The 12,608-nt window shown below is 35.2% G+C and overlaps 1 pseudogene; it reads right to left on the minus strand.

Annotated features, from left to right (window-relative positions):
* Nucleotides 1-5,279: 5,279 nt before the first annotated feature.
* On the minus strand, nucleotides 5,280-11,557 carry LOC100617805 (pseudouridylate synthase 1 homolog; annotated as a pseudogene).
* Nucleotides 11,558-12,608: the final 1,051 nt, after the last annotated feature.

The raw sequence follows: 12,608 nt of genomic DNA on the forward strand, positions 1-12,608 counted from the left end.
TTATTACTGACTACATGATATTGGGGAAACAAAAATTGATGTAAGTGGTAGGCATTGCAATATATTCCATACAAAGACTATCTGGGTTTTATGAATACATGCTCCCTCTCTTTGTAGGTTTATAGATTTCTTCTTCCTCATTCAAAAACCTGGAAATAGAAGAGAGAAAAAAGACTGAGACAGAGAGGAAGATATAGATGAAGGGAGGAAAAGGGAGACAGAGACAAAGAGACATAAAAATGGACAAAGACAGATAAAGACAGAGAAAAAGAGTGATAATTACAGTGTCAAAGACATAGAGAATGAGGGAAACATTTTGAAAATCAATCAATAATTAAACATTAAATGAATACTATGCATCTGACATTAAATAATGAAGTTACAAAAGAGGCAAAAGACAGTCCTTGTCTGGTGTACAATCTATTAAAGAGATACCATACAAATGCATTTATACAAAGCAAGCAATATAGAGGATAAATAAGAAATAATAAAAAGGGGAAAACACTGGAATTAAGGAAGGTTAAGAAATATTTCTCATAGAAGGTGAAATCTTAATGGTGTCCTATAGGACCAGGGAAGTCAGTAATTAGAGTAGAGGAAAGAGAACTTCCCAGGTTTGAGGGACAGCCAGAGAAAATGCCTGGAGCTGAGAAATGAAGTATGATAAGTAGAATAGTCATAAAAGTCACTGAATCAAAGAGTACATGGTATGACATAACATATAAGAAGACTGCTTATTCCTTTTCTATGTATAATCACTTCATGCTCAGTAGTCAATCAATAGTTAAAGAATACCAGTGCATGTGCTTAATCAGGGCCAAAGTACCTCCATTTTGTATCAACATATTTTTCCAAGATAAGGCTTGTCCAGACACTATGTGTACCCCATGCCAACAAAATTCAGAAGCAGTTGAACATTGTAATTTAGTGTTTAACAAATGGAAGAAATTCAATTAATCCCTTTATGAGAAAAATTAATGCAAGAATGGAAACAAAATTTTAGAACTATTTAAGCAAGTATTTTATATCAATTATCATAAAAACTAAAAGTAAATAAGTATCTATATTTTTAAAATGTTATATCTTATTAAGGGAAACATTTTCAAGACAAGCATCCAGGACAAGTCCAAGAGGCTCATGACAAAAAAAAAAAAAGATACCCATTGCTATAGAGTGAATGGATGTTGTCTGAATGCAAATTGAAATATACCATTCTTTATTTTATTTGCTCCATGAAATTTTGTCTAGTATAAGTAATATATGTCTTCTCTCACAACATGACAAACATGGAAATATGTGTTATATGGTAATAAATATACAACCTCTATCATATTACCTGCCTTCTTGGGGACAGTGAAGATATGGTAGGGAGAGAGAAAACACAGATTACAAAATATCATAAAAGAAATATTAAAATATTGCATTGACATGTAATCTGAAAAAATAAAATGTATTATTTTAAAAAAGGAAAAATCAAAAAGGGTAAGAAAGGTGCAAAGTTATATAAAGCTGGGGGACAGGTTTTATTGAAAAAGGATCTGACTGTGGGTGGTCATAAAAAGAGAGAGATTTGCAATTGTATAAAATTGAAAAGTTTATAAGGAAAAAAAGATCAGTACACCTATAATAAAAAGAAAATCGTTTATTAGAAATAAAATCCCTACAAATAGAACTGACAATGATTTAATATTCATCATGTATAGGTAATCAATACAAATATATTAGAAAACATAGGATAGTCATTCCCCTACAGAGAAATGTTTAAGAACAGAAAGCTTTCCAAAGAAATGCTCAAGATGAAATAATCAATAAGAAGAAAAATATAAATTAAGACATCATATTAGGAAATATGGAGAAACAGATGTTGCAAGGACTGTAGGATAATTTTTTTCTAAATATGAATTTTGAAATAGGCACATTATGCTTCAGGCACTGTACTAAGCATTGTTGATACAAAGCAGAAGCATGAAAAAATACCCTTGTGTTCAAGAAGCTTAAATTCCAGTGGAGGTAGGGGAAGCTAGGTGACTCAGTGGATTAATAGCCAGGTCTAGAGATAGGAGATTTGGGGTTCAAATCTGGCCTGAGGCATTTCCTAGCTGTCTGACCCTGGACAAGTCACTTTGCCCCTACTTCCTAGCACTTACTACTTTTTTGTCTGGGAATCAATTCACAGTATCCATGCCAAAATGGAAGATACAGGTTTAAAAAATTCCAATATGTGAGCAGCACAGACATATATGTCTATATGTATGTATATATACATACACATTTGTTTGTATATAATTCATATATGATAGAACTAATAATTACTGGACGGAAGGAAAGTATTCTTGTAGAGAGCAGAAAGAACTCAGAGAAGATGGAAGTTTAGCTGAGAATTGTAGGAAGTCTTGAGGCAAAAGTAATAAAGGAGAAGATTTCAGTAATGGGAGATATGGTGTGAAAATATTCAGTTAGAAGATGGAGTTTTGTTTGTTTGTTTTTGAAGATTAGCAAGAAGGCCAGAATACATTGGTTTCAGTGTCCTAAAGAGTAAGAAAACTGGAAAGATGGGTAATAGGGGATTATATGAAAGGTTTTAATATAGAGGATTTTGCATTTGATCTTGGAGGCGAGAGAGAATTATTAGACTTTAATGAATAAAGGCAGAGAAATGATATGCTCATACTTTAAGATCTTTATATAATATAACCCAGTCTGGAAGACAGATTGAATAAGGCAAATATCTGAGCAAACAAAATCAACTAGAAAGTTTCGATTGTACTCTAGATGATGGGATAAGTAGAAATAAAGGTTCATAAATGGGATATATTATGTAGAAAGAAATGATGAGCTGATTTGATGTGAAGGAGAGTCAGGTAAGAAATAGAGTAGTTATTGATCTTCTATACCATGGGTGAGTATGTTGATATTATATAGATATAGAATAACATAAAATAATACCAATTCCCTTGATGAGCATAAGGAACATTAGGGTAGGGATCTGTTTGTATGGTTAGATGATAGATTTGATTTTTTTAATTAAGTTTGATATACATAAATAATATCCAATTCAAAAAACCTAATATTTCACTGGTAATTATAGGATAGATGCTCAGAAGAGAAAACAAGAGTACCTATATAGATGTAAAAATCATCTCCACACAAGTGATAGATGAATCTCTGCGCTCTAAAGAGATTAACAAATGGGAGACTATAGCAAAAAAAGTGATTCTGAGGGTATAATTTCAAAGTATAAATGTGACATAGTTGAAGATCCAGCCAAGGTGAATAATAAGGAATAGTTAGAAAGATAGGAAGAGAACCAAATGAGAATAGTACCAAAAACAAAAACAAACTTAGAGAGCAAAGTATTTCCATAAAGAGAAAGTGGATGGAATGATTAAATGTTGTAATCAAATAAAGAAGAATGAGGACTGAGAAAAATAACATACAATTTGGCAATTAATATACTATTGGAAGAAAATAACAAACTGGGAAAAATTTTAGAACAAATGTCTCAGAGAAAGGTCTAATTTCTCAAATTTATAAAGAACTAAGTCAAATTCATAAGAATACAAGTCATTTCCCAACTGACAAATGGTCAAAGGATATGAACAGGCAATTTTCAGATGAAAAAATCAAAGCCATCAATAATCATTTGAAAAAAAATGTTTTAAATCCCTCTTGATTAGAGAAATGCTAAGTAAAACAACTTTGAGCTATCACATCTATCAGATTAGTCAATATGGTAGTAAAGGTAATGTTGGAGAGGAAGTGGCAAAACTGTAACATTAATAAATTTTTGGTGGAGTTATGAACTGATCCAATCAATCTGGAAGACAATTTGTAACTATACTGAAAGGGCTATAAGATTGCATACACTTTGATCTGGTAATGCAACTATTGGGTTTGAATCCCAAAGAGATAATAAAAAATGAAAAAGGACCTACTTGTACAAAAATATTTATAGCTGCTCTTTTTGTAGTGGAAAAGTTTTGGAAACTGAGGGAATATCGATCAGTTGGTGAATGGACGAACAAATTGTGGTACATGTTGGTAATGGAAGACTATTGTGATAAATGAAATGATAAGCAAAATTATTTCAGAAAAAAAGCTGAAAAGTTCTGCAAGAAGTGTTGCAGAATATAAGAGAAGTGGGAGAACATTGTACACAGTAACAGCAATATTGGGCAATGATTATCTGTGAAAACTTGGCTACTCTCAGCAATGCAATGATCTGGGATAATCCTGAAAGGCTTATGATGGGGAATGCTATTCACTTCCAGAGAAAGAACTGTTGGAGTTGTCTTTCACATCAGTATATTTATGGTTTTATTTTAGATTTTTGGTTATTTATGAATTTGCTCCTACAACAATGACCAATGTGAAATTCTGTTTTGTATGACAATAAAATGAAGCAAAAATATATTAACACTTTGGAGAGAACATTTTCAGTGGAATAATGAAGTTTGGGGAAAGGGTCAAGAATCTGGGAGAGAATTAAAAGCTATAAAGTAGAGGGAATGAATAAAGTTGACTTTTCCTCCCTGGAATTTGTACTCTGCATGAAAGAGCTATTTGGTAATAGCCTTTGGAAATTGGTAAAATTTACTGACTGTCCCCCACTCCAGGAAACATATGGGACATGTGGAGGCAATGAAGAATCAATAGTTAAAGGAAAAGGGAAGATAAGTGAGAGGATGATCTCAGTGGAAACAATCTGAACTTGAAATGCAGGAATGAATTTGAGGGACTATGAAGAGAAATTTGCATTGTTGTGGAAAAGGATGTCCTCATGAGAAAATAAAATAAAGGGGATATAAAAGGGGATGGTTATAGGGGCCTATCAAATAAAGGCAAGGATATGAGATTGACCTTTCAGTGAATTGATTCTTTTTTCTTAGTGAAGTATGAGGTCTTCAACTGAGATCTGGAAGGAGAGAGAGAAGTACAAATGGAAGGTTGAGAAGAGAAGAAAAATATTTGAAAGAAATATTATAGTGAAATGAATAGAGTAGTTTATAATTTGGCTAAGTAACAGAAGGATTTCTTCATTCAGTGAGGATACAGTTGAGATTAGATTACAGAATATTAGTGGAGTTGTGATTTGGTCCAAATATTTTGGGACATAATTTGTTTTTGTTGGGTTTTTTTTTTAGTTTGCACCTATTGAATAAAATAATTTCTTAAAAAAATTTTTTTTCCTTTCCTGATTTTCTAGAAGTGGGCAACACTAAGAGAATGAACTAATAGCAGGCTAGAGGCTGTTTATTTTGTGATACAAATGCAGAAGTCTACCATGCTCTGAGATCCTGAGATTCCATTTCTATCTTGGTAATGGTGGGATAAATATACTGCTCTTTGAACACAGTCATCTTCTCCTCCTCTTCCACCCAGTTCAGGGACTCGTGCAGCCCATAATTCCTGAAACACCAATTGAAATGGACCCTATCCATCATGAGCCCCAGCCCAGGTGCCTTGGGGTGCCCCCTTTCTCCTCTCCCAAGCTGTGTTCCATCGCTGACTCTGACTTGAAGTCCTTTAGATGGTGATCACCCAAGTCAACCATATTCTAAATTTGGTTCATCATAAAACTCTGGCCCTTCACATTGATCATGGGAAACTCCATGCCTTCTAGCATGAAGGGCACCTCTCAGTGCATCTCCATGATGTAGCTACTGGCACTGGGCTCCTTGGGGACCTTCTGGGAGGGGAAGTTGTGGAAGTTTTGATTCCCCATGTAGCCGGCCATGATGTGCTTGATTTTCTCTAGGGTCTCAGGGCTCAGGCAGTACCTCTGATCCTGGACATCCTGCCTGCCTTGTAGGCAAAGGCAAATGCTGGCAGCATGTAGAACTAGGTTCTCACATCACTTATGTTCTTTGAATTAAAACTCACAGCGACCCTCTTCAAACCTAGAATCCTGATATGACACATGTAAAACCCAGAGGAATTGTGAGTCAGCTACAGGGTGGAGGTTGGGGGAGTGGAGGGAAAGAACATGAATTTTATAACCATGGAAAATTATTCTAAATTAATTAATAAAATAAAATTCCAAAACTTAAAGAAAAAAGTACACATTTTAAATTTATGGTTGAAGATTTAGAGAGATATTTATTGAGAAACTATTATTTGCTCAATAAACTAATAATAATAACAAAAAATGTTGCCAGTGAACCACACCTTCAATGATAAAATCTGGCAAGTGGCAGACATATCTTTGTCCATGTATACCTCTGAAAAGACATTTTCTTCCTATCTGCCTCATGGTTCTCTGGAATGCAGCCAGACTGAACAAGGGCAAAGACCAAGTCATCTTCAATAATCTTGAATTTTGAAGAGACCAAATTCCTCTTCATCCTGTGGTAACCCTTCCTAGAATAGGCCATCAGCAGAAAAATCTTCTTTTGGGGGGAGTTTCTTACAGTGTTCTTCCTTTTCCTCACTGCTCCTCAGCTTCTTAGTTTGGGGTTCAGCTTCTTCCCAGTTCCTCAGCCCTCAATCCTTGCTTCCCGTTACCTTGTTCCCCAGGTCTCTTTGGCCACAGTCCCAAGATCATCCCTCATGCATGTAGCTTCCAGGTACTCAGCCATAGGGGTCTGCAGAGCTTCCCAAGTGTGGGTCAGGAACTTGGGAAATAATTTGTAACCACCACCACTCCTAATCAGTAAACAGTATATACTCTACAACTCAATGACTCTTTAGCTAAGTAGACAGAGGAAAAGATAGAGGGGAAATAATGAATGAATAAACAAATTGTTTTGGGATGTGATCAAATATTACTGTGATATAGGAAATTATGAATATACAATATTGAGAGAAACTTGGGAAGGCTGAAATGAACTACAAGAGTGGTTTTTTAACTGAAAATAAAAAAAACCATTAAAAACTACAGAATACTGTTTAATTCAATAATCAACAATGAATTTCAAGGACTGAAAATGAAATATGTCTATCATATAGGCATAAAGATGATTAACTATATGGGGGAGTAAGGCATATATTTTCAGGTGTCATAAATATTCATTTGTTTTTCTTAACTATATATTTACCATAGTAGAAACATTAAGTGTAGCCCCCAGTCATGAGAGTGAACCCCAGATTGCAAGGTCTCTTGGAAGCCATGGTCTGGCCAGAATCAGTCATGCAGCCTAGGCATCACATGAGCCCCCCCCCCAAACCCCTCCTCTACTTGGCAACAACTGGTTGTCCTTGTCCTACCCACTGAAGCCAAACATTTCCCTGATAATCTGGACTAGATGTTTACACATTGATATACTGATTTATTATCCTGTAGAAAACTCTAAGTTTTGGTGAGGTAAACTAAGTCAATGTACTGAAATTTTAAATCATTATTAAGCATTGTCCATGTAAAAATCTTACCTAATCCCTTAGCCCATGTCACTTTCTCTATAAAGTACTAGCTGTGATCACTAAATTTTGCTTTGATTGCATGTCAGAAATACTTGAAAATTTTATGCTTCAAATAAAGGTCTGATTTTGTTTTCAGGATCTCAGAGCATGGTAGACTTCTGCATTTGGATCACAAAATAAACTGCCTCTAGCCTACTATTAGTTCTTTCTCTTAGTGTTGCCCACTTCTAGAAAATCGGGAAAGGAAAAGCTTTTTTAAAAGAAATTATTCAAGTCTCATTCTCCTCATTCTTTTGGGCCCCCCAAATGTTTGTGAGTCACCTGATAATTAAATGGCATATTTTCAAAATTGTTCACAATTTGTTATCTTAAAATTATCCCCCTTAAATCCTTCAGATTTGTCCACCTGCATGGAAAAAGGGGAAAGAAAATATAATAGACCTCTCACATAATAGACTTAAAAAAACAAAGCTTTTCTAGAGAAATTCTGTGCCTTCTCTTTTCAGAAATGGTAATAGACATGGTTGGGAAACTAGAAAACAAGATATGTCATATTAAACAAAATTCTACATACATTTGCATGAACAAATGAGTTATAATTTACAACTTCAAACACTAGCATTCCATATTCATGTGACAAGCACTTGAAACATGTCACAAGCCAAATAATGTTAACCAAAGATTTCGTCCTCTAAGATTAGAGTGTATTGAATTGGTTTAAGGGGGAAGGAGATAGTAAAGAAAATACCATAATAAAGAAAAAAAGGAAAGGAAGACCTAGAAAGAAAGAAAAAAGTACAAAAGCCTTTGTATGAGGGAAGATAAAACAATAGCACTGAAATTAGCAAATCAATGCCGCTGTTTTAAGAACATTGATTCTGTGTGGAAAGTTGTGGCAATCTTCCAGGGAGGAAAAAGAAGCAACAGAGACACTGCTGTTCTCTTCTGGCTGGAGCCTTGAGGGAAATAAATTTTTGCTCTGGGAGTCCCTCTTGTTTGGCAACACAGCAATATAAATAAAACCTGAGTGGTCTGGAATTAGCAAAAGAAGGCTACAACCTTGCAATTAATGCAGATTTTTTTTTTTAGCAGTTATACATTTGCAATCAGCAAGCACCATAGTAGTATTTTAAGATTCTAGAGCATTTATTGTCAAGAATGGAGCTGTTCTTTTGAAAAGAAATCCATCAAAGTGGACTGGCTCTTTCATTCTTTGATTACTTATGCACCCCATGATCTTTCCTATTTCCTCTTCTTTCCCATTATTTTCACCCTAAAGTCAGAGAAGCTTTTTTCACAGAAATGTATTTTCTTTGCATTAAAGGCAAAATCAGAAACTGAGCAAGTGCCCACATATAAGGATATGATGACTTATTGTCAGTGGCATTTCAAAAATGTTCATATACACATTGACCTTTTTATGCCTACACAAGGCTTTATAAATGACAACAAAGTTGGAACAATAATAAATTATAGAAAAAATTGACAAATATTTTTGATAAATTTTCAGTTTCATCATTTTAATACAGATCTTGAGGGTTAATCTTCATTGAAATCCTATAATACATAGTGACCATCCATCAACGAATTGTTCAGTGTTGAAAAGAATATTGCAAATACGTCACTAAATGAAATAAAATATGTTATCTATTCTTTCTATCCTGAATGAAGATTTTACCCTAGTGACTCCTTATTCTATGAATGTGAGGATTTTTTCAAAAAGGTCTAGATCATTAGAACACAAGCTAAAAAGGGTTTGAATCTGTCTAAAAATCCACTATTTGTGAATAGATCAAGACCTTGCCTAGTTAAGCTTAGAGAAGCTCATCACTAATGGCCAGCTTCTGGGAAATGCCATTTTTACCAAAGAATTGCATGATGCCATATTCCTGTGTGGTAGATGGCAAGCTGTATTAGTGGTGAGAATACCAATACAAACTAAACCATAGCTATTAGAAAATAATAATAAATTCCATGCAATGACATGCTTCAGAATTGTATGTATTTGTGCATCTATACATATGTTAATAATAATAAAAATTTATATAGCACTTTCTATAGGCCAAATATTATGCTAAACACCTTACATTGATTTCATTTGATTGACATAATCTCAGGAAGTAATTGTTATTATTATTATCCCCATTTTACAGTTGAGGAAACTGAAGAGGTAATTAAGTGACTTGTAAACACACACACACACACACACACACACACACACACATATAGTGTGAAATTTATCACAGGTTGGTGCTGAAGCCCAAGTGACCAGCCCCTGAAAGCCAAATGTTAAATTTTACATGTAAGCTACTAAAATTTGTGCCCCAAGTGACCCCATTTTTCTACTCTGGCACATTTTCTAGGGTCCACAGATAATGTTCATCACTTTGTTGGGCGAGACCTCAGGAAGTCTTCAATTATGTACTTTGATTCCATTTCCTGATCTTTGTATTATTGCTCATTTCTAGAGAAACCTGCATTTCCCTGAAGTCCCTTAGTGACATTCACAATAGTTTGTGAATGAGATTATTCTAACCTTAAAGGAAAAGAAAAGTGGATGAAAACACACACATATACAAACACATACATAGTGCTTCAATATGTTACACAGAAAACATCATGCTATGCCAAAGTCCATCACTTTAAAATTAGTATGGCTATGAGTCATGGGACAGAAAAAATTCAAAAGAAATAAAATTGCAAAGTTCTTCATGGGCATTGGAAGGAAACATGGTTATCTGAGTAGTCTTCAGCATTTTACCAACTATAATTCATACCTGTTAAATAATGTAAAAGAAATTCTGAAGAGTATCTGAATATGAAAATAATATTTATTATAATAACCAGTTAGAATTATTCACGTTTCCATTCTTTTCAGGGTTTCTGATGCTAGGGAACCATGACATAAAAATAATGTTTTATGACTACAAGCTAAGCATAAGAAACCCATCAAGTGAAACTTTACCAGACTATTCCCACACTACCTGAACCAGAAGCAGTTTTAGGGACTTTGCCAGATAAAGTAATCCTTATCTTGACTGGAACAACCTCAGAGATTTTCCAAATGGCATGAAAGTTATAGGTCTGTTTCCCCAGGAACCTCCAGGCCCACTCCAAAAGTTTACTATTAATCCCTTATCCATAATCTATGGTGGTTTTGAGTAAAAACAATTAGCTAGCTTTGAAACCAGTGGGGTCCTTTTCTTAGAAAAGGAGTTCACACACGCATGCTATTCTGCTGAGAAAAACATAATAAATATAATGCCTGTTCCTCTCCTTCTGGTTCTTGGTATCCCTCTTCCACTCAATTTGACTTCATTCTGTTGAGTCAGACATCCAAGAAGGTAGTGGGTTGATATTCCTTGGCGCCATGTCTCAGAGAGGATGAGGCAAGTTGAATTGGATTTCATCAGACCACCCTCTTAGCTAGGCAATTTTTCCCTGAATCTTCAGTAGCTGCACTAGTAAGTTTGTCTACTATCTCTTTCTCTGCTCCTATCTCAAATTTCAGTCTGTTTGGTCAAATTCATTACTTCTCAAAAGAACTTAGTGTGTCCTTCAGAGGCCAGCATTCAGTTAATCTTCTCAGGTATAGGTATTTATCTCTATGTCAATATTGATATCAATAAAATATCAATATTGATATATATATTATATCTATAAAGATATCAGTATCAACCTATACATATAGATGTCCTTTAACCTTGCTCAGTTGAATACTAAGGATCCTTCTGTCCATGAACCACATGATCTGGGTGGCTGTGTCTCAAGTATGCAGAAAATATGGTTCTGATATGCATAAATATTGTTGTAAAAAGCTAGACTTACCTAATGATGATAATAAATTGATATGGCCCAGCTGGACTTTCTTTGACCAGTCTAAACTAGTCTTTCATGAACAAAAATTAAGTGAAAAGAAATCTAAAATGACATTTTAGGGGATTGCTTTTTATAAATGGTTCACAAAGGCTGCTAAAATAGAACATAGGGTAGAATTAGAATCAACCCATCAATAACTCTACCAATGGAAAACCAACCTGGAAGAATCTCCCTCATAAGGAAAATACCCTGAAAACACCCCTCCTCTTTGCATCCTTCCTCTTTTATTCCCTCCATTTCTTACTCTTATTTCTTCTTCATCTTTCCTTCTAGCCTGGGGAGCACCTCTGCTGTCCCTCTTCCCTCTCAAGATCAGCATGTAATAGGAGTATAACCCTTAAGTCCCCAAACTCAAACAGAAACTTCAGATAAGGGAAAATTAACTTCTGTGATTAGATTCATTATACTGGTCCTAGTAGGAAAGGGGGAAATCAAGAATTGGTGTGAGAAAGCTGATTGGAAAACGGAAGAGGGAGCCATTAATGTAGATTGATTGGGTGACTGCCAGGGCTTTTTTTTTTAAAGGAATAATGAGAAAGCCAAGGCAACTGGTGAAACGCTAGGCAAAGCTATTCCCAATGCTTTTCCAAGACTAGTTATTTCTCTAAAATTCAAGACACGGTATAGCTTCCCCTATGTCTCAAAGACATAGTAGCTGCTGCTGAATTAGTAAAGGCAGTGAAAATAATTGTTTTGGACTCTCTCCTGACAGTGTTATATCCCTCATGCTGTTGAAGTTATAGTTAAGTCCCAACTCCCTCAGCATATCTCTTCAAGCAGATTAGCAAAAATTGAAGTGAATCTATTAGCTAGATCCCACATGCAGATTAAGAGGACAGGTGCCCTGAACCCTGCTAATTTTCTGTCTGAAGTTCTAAATGGGAAAACCAGCAACAGGAGCAAAGGAGAGCATGGTTACATTCCTTTCTTGGACTTCATCCTGGCTCCTAGACTTGACTTGCAGGAGATTCCCTTTACTCAGTAAGATCTGAGAATCTTGCACTGATTTCTCACATCTCAAAGGTAGTGATGGATATCTGGTAGCTGCCTGTGGGATTGCAATTGAAAATAAAGTTTTAGACACACACACACACACACACACACACACACACACACACACACACACACACACACACACACACGAACTACCACCATCACCACCACCACCAAATGCAATTTTGGCTTACAATGCAAAATTGGAAAGACTTGTGAGTTAGGAAAAGACCCAAAGTTCAACATATACACTGACAGAAGGAAGTGTTCAGGGTGACCCAGGATTTTGGAATGTTGTGGAAGCAAAGGTGACTTCTTATCTCCTTTGGGAAACCAATTAAGAATTATGAGCAAGTAGCTCATCTCCTTGATTGTCT

Source organism: Monodelphis domestica, chromosome 8 (assembly GCF_027887165.1).
Source record: "Monodelphis domestica isolate mMonDom1 chromosome 8, mMonDom1.pri, whole genome shotgun sequence".
Lineage (NCBI taxonomy): Eukaryota > Metazoa > Chordata > Mammalia > Didelphimorphia > Didelphidae > Monodelphis > Monodelphis domestica.